The following is a 5,518-nucleotide window of genomic DNA, read 5'->3' as shown; positions in this document are numbered from 1 at the left end:
TTGTTCTTTCAACTGTAGGGAAAGCCCCTAGATTATCTAAGCGCGCGCACCTTGTGAGCTTATAGCCAGTTCCAAAGGAGATTTCGTTTCATGCGTGGATCATGAGAATGACATTTAATTTTTGTAGAGCTTAAAGAAAAATTTTTAAGAAGTATAAAATAAAATTTAGGATGATAAATATTATCAGATAAAAAAATAAATTAAATATATTAAAAAATTATCTTAATCTAAAAATACAAATTGTCAAGAGAGATTCTATAATATAATTTATATTATTTTTTAGCTAAAGAAGTTGATTAATAACTATCAAGTATTAAGTTATTTTAGCAAAACAACTGGAGCTTGGGAATTAAAAGATCAATAAGTTGTTTTATAATTTTCAATGAACAAGTAGAAATAAAAGAAAGATACTATATCAATTTGCAAGTGAGGTTCTGACCTAGTGGTGGAATATAATTTATATTATTTTTTAGCTAAAGAAGTTGATTAATAACTATCAAGTATTAAGTTATTTTAGCAAAACAACTGGAGCTTGGGAATTAAAAGATCAATAAGTTGTTTTATAATTTTCAATGAACAAGTAGAAATAAAAGAAAGATACTATATCAATTTGCAAGTGAGGTTCTGACCTAGTGGTGGGAGGGGTTTGTCTCCTTCCTCCACACCTGGGTTCGAACCTCAACCAATAAGTTTTATAATTTTCAATGAACAAGTAGAAATAAAAGAAAGATACTACATCAATTTCCAACTAATACACAGAACATGATATTGAGTTTGAGACAAAGCTTTCTGCGCCGAGTTCTTCAGTCTATAATATTGAACTACCCGATAAATCCGGGCAATAGTAATAATAGGATCATTACTATTATTCTGTAAACTCAAATGCTTTTTCTCCCTCTAAATGCCATTCGCATTGACATTCCAAGCTAATAATACACGAGATTGAAAAGAAAATACATCAGCATCAACCTACAAGGCTGGAATTATTCCAGCTGTTTAGGCTGCACGCACAATTCATCACAAGAAGATTAACTATATAAAAACGAAGGCATTCACAACTAGAGCCAGTCAGGCTATATGCACAGACTATACACATACACATTCCCTTCACCATCATTATTCTTTTCTATATTATTTTTCTACTATATTTTACAAACTCAAGCTTCCATCCATCTCTTGTTTCTTAAGTGACTGTTTTTCTACTATATTTAGACCAGCTCAAGCAGAACGAAACCATCAAAAGTTTATATTTTGTCTGACGGTTTTTTTTTTACCACATCATAAGCAATTAGCAATGATATTTCAAGGGAACACCTTTTCTGCAAGAACAACTTGACTCATTGAAATTTTGTACTATAACTAACCCTATCATGCGTCATTCTTAATAAAGTTCTTTTTATCATGTGCTAAAATACTTTTTAAAATATAAAATTTATTTAAAAAAATATGTTAAAAAATAATATAAATTATATTTTAAAATTATATTTTTAAATTATTTAATTGAGATAATTTTTTTCCCTTAATTATCTATTTCTATTTATAAAGAATTCGTGTGCATGGAAGTCCCTGATGATTAAATAAACCAAGATTTTACCATGACTGCAAGTTTAGAGAGACGCGAAAGCAAAAACCTTAGGAGTTATTTCTGTAATTGGATAACCAGCACTGAAAACCGTCTTTATATTGGATAAAAAGAATTTTTTCTAAGTACAATATCAAATGAGAAAAATGTGCATAATTTGTTTTCATTAATTTATACAAAAAAAAATTATAATGATCCATCACATATGAGTAAATGCAAGAAGGGTCCATTGTGGTTTTTGCATGCAAAAGGAATCGTTTCTTTTTCTGGAAGGGAATACGAACCAATGAGAAAATAAAACAGGCGCTCTCGCTTTATATGAATTTGAACCTCTATTCCACACTCTAAAAAAGAAGAAGAAGCAGAAGCCACCCTCTTCTGTTTAATAAAACAAAACTTGTAAATGCATAATAATATTTAGGGTCCTTACATGTTTCTAATCCTAAATCTTAATGACTTTAAAATCAAAATCATTAAGTGTACTAATGATTACAACTCATCAGTTATATAAACAAATTCAAAAAAAAAATAAAAAAATTAAATAGCATGTTTTCTTCTTTAACCAAAGACTAGATATTGCATCAAAACTTTTCAGCAACTATCTTTTTTAAGTAAGGATAAGATTGCAAGAGAAAATCCCTCGTAAGGTAATAAGTATACAGGGAAAAAGAAAATCAAGAGCAAAACTAGAGCGAAAATTTCTAATGAATGGGTTGTATCTACTTCGAGATTGAAGCCGGAAATATAAAAAATGTTGTTGAACATTCAAATGCTGAACTTACGGCAGGCAAAGGAATTATTGGACAGTATGAAAGAAGACATTCTAAACCAGAAAAAAAAAAAAACACTAGAAGATAATGCAAATTACAACATATATTCAAAAGAAAAAAAGACTTTTAACCCTTCTAGTAACAATCAGCAAACCAAGCAGCACGCCATAAACATGGCTTGTCAGTGTTGCTGCACATTAATTGTTGGTGAAACTAGAATAAACAACGTACAACACAATACGAAAACTATGAAAGAAGAGTTTCAAATTGATAAGCTAAATTACATAGGGAAAAACATGCTGTGAAGATTAAAAATTAAGAAAAGGCAAGTGAGATGATAGAACAAAGGCCTTCATTTAGTTGCAAGCCTCATGCAAATAATAACAGGAACATAGAGAGTGAGATTTGAAGCGGAAAAAAAAAATCAAATAAAGCATGTGTTAGAAAATAAAAAATGCAAATTTTTGAACTAGAAATTCAAACAACAACACAACACAAGTATGGGTCACAAAATTATCTTAACTTAATAATTTAAATTATTCAATAAAATTGTAAGATATAATTTATATTAACATGAAATAAACTCCAAATTAATGATGCAATTAACTTTCACAAGAGAATAATTTATTTTGGATATGAAAAACAAAAGCAAAAGCTAGAAAAATATCAAACATTGCAACATAAATTAAAATAATAATAATAAAAAAGCCAAGTAATTCACTATGAATTAACAATATTTTATAATTTTATTTTATTTTATTTTATTTATTGATTTTTTAAAAAAATTTATCAATTAAAATTAAAATTTTAGACTTATTTTATATTTTATATATTTATTAAGATCTTCAAAAAATAACCTGATATCAAGTTAATGCCTAGTTTCATATAAAAAGATTCAATTTAGCTGTTTGCAAACAATTAAAAGGGAGGATGCCAAAAATGAAGGAAACGAAAACTAGCATGCCCTTTTATTTTTTATGGACAAAAAGAAAGTAGTATAAACCTTTTTCCTTTATCCTTCCGTCATTGATTTTTTTATTTATCGGATCATTTAATGTTGTGATGATTAAAATATGAAGTTGATAATTCATATATTTTAATTTATTTTATATGTGGTTCTTTGGATCACAAATTTTTATCTCACTAATTTTTTTGAGCTCTGTTGTGAAAAAAATTCAATTATATTATTTGAGAAGAATTGAAAATGAAAGGATTGAAATTATATAAGTAAAATATTTGAAGGGTTTTTTTTTAAAAAAAAATATCACCTTTTTCACAATTTTTGCTTTTGGGTTTTTTCATAAATCATTTTTAATCTCTTTGTTTCGGAATGGTTAGGTCCAAAACTTCTTTTTTTTTTTTCTCATTTGAGTTCATAAGTTTGGAAAATGAAAGATTGAGAGAAAGAGAGTCACCAAACAAAAAAAAAAGAGAAAAAACATTTGATAAACACTTATTTTTTAATGACAAAACTTGTTATTCTTGATGTCAATGAATTTTATTTGTTTATAAAAGTGCCATGTAGATCTTTTTTTCCATTTATTTTACATAAAAAAATAGATCAAGCTTCAAAATTTTATTTTTATATAGGTTGATTTTTATTTTTTAATCAAGAAAATTGTAATTTAATATCAAAAATAGATTTTTTAAAGTTTCCACGGTGTTCCTTATATTTTTTCACTGAAAATGGATCAAATAAGGTTTTTTTTTTTTTTACCTCTTGAAGACTACTATCTGACTTTTAAACCACGTATGGTGGTCGTAATATGTGATAGCAGGGAACAATATAACTTATTATTTATTTTTAATGACTGGGGTAGATGATAAGTTTTTTCATTACTAAAAAAAACAAAACAAAAATATAATGAGTTTATATGTGTGAGCTGCCAGGCCCACATATTTGGTTTTTATTTATTTATTTATGATTTTATTATTTAATATATTTCCTTGAATTGTACTACAAATTTATTTTAGTTTTGGTTTGATATTCATGGATTTATCAGTTTAAAATAATTAATTACATTCACGTTGTGCTGAACCATATAAAGAAAATAGCATTTTTCTTAGCGTATTAATTTTTCTGTGACTTTCATAATGTAGAAATTCCTGATCAAGCTGAGCTAAAACCATTGTATCGCAACCGCAACCTTTGAATATTTTGACAAAGTAACTAACAGCTCCACACCTAACTTTCTTAGATCACAATCCCGCATGCTTGACTTGAGGTTCCAATCCCCGGGAAATGCATGCACAATTCAATTGTGGTATTTGTGCGGGGTATAATGTGAATAAGAATTAAGCTTTTTAAATTTCAAAGTTATAGTCCGGTAGAGAAACAAAGAAAATTTAATAGTAAAGTAGTGTAAAGGGTGTAAAACTTCTGAGAACATTAACCTTTAGGGATTATTTTAAGGACTTTCCAACCTCTAAGAACAATGAAAATCCTAATCCAATGAGAAGTTTAATCTAAATAGAGAAAATAATCCCAATACTACATGAAAAATAAAATAAAAAATTCCAAACAATAACTTTTAGAATTTATAACATGATTAAAAAATTGATATCTTCTCTTAAATGTAAGAGTATTGAAGTAATAAATAACTCGACAAAACCAGATTTAAACCACAGAGAGGTTAATTATATAAATTACAAATAATAATAATAATAATAATAATAATAATAAGTTAAAGAGAACTTTGAAATGTAAAATTAACATGATGATTAAATAATAATAAAAACAAATGTCAAGATTAGAAAATACACTAATATTGTTAAAAATAAATATAATATAAACTCTTTTTATTATTCAACTGGAAATTACACACAAAGAAGATTCCAATTGGATGATTTGTTATTAATAGCTAATTATAAATTGTTAACATGATCATATTAATTATCATATTTAAATAACACTAAACTTTTAAATATTATCAAAAATTCATGATGCTAACTTATGTTAACAATAAATCAAGTTCCTTCCGCAACACAAGTGTAGATTATATACCATACGATTGGTTATGAAAGTGTCAAACATTTGTTGTACTAAGTGTTATACAATATAAATCTAAATCAACCATTTAACAAGTAAGGTACTAAGAATTAATAAGATAAAAATGATAAGCCATGTTAATAACAAGTTGTTTAGGATATAAGTATTGAAGTCTAT

Source organism: Populus euphratica, unplaced genomic scaffold, assembly GCF_000495115.2.
Source record: "Populus euphratica unplaced genomic scaffold, PopEup_1.0 scaffold568.1, whole genome shotgun sequence".
In the NCBI taxonomy this organism is placed as follows: Eukaryota; Viridiplantae; Streptophyta; class Magnoliopsida; order Malpighiales; family Salicaceae; genus Populus; species Populus euphratica.
The sequence above is the reverse complement of the archived record's forward strand: the minus strand, read 5'-3'. Positions refer to the sequence as shown.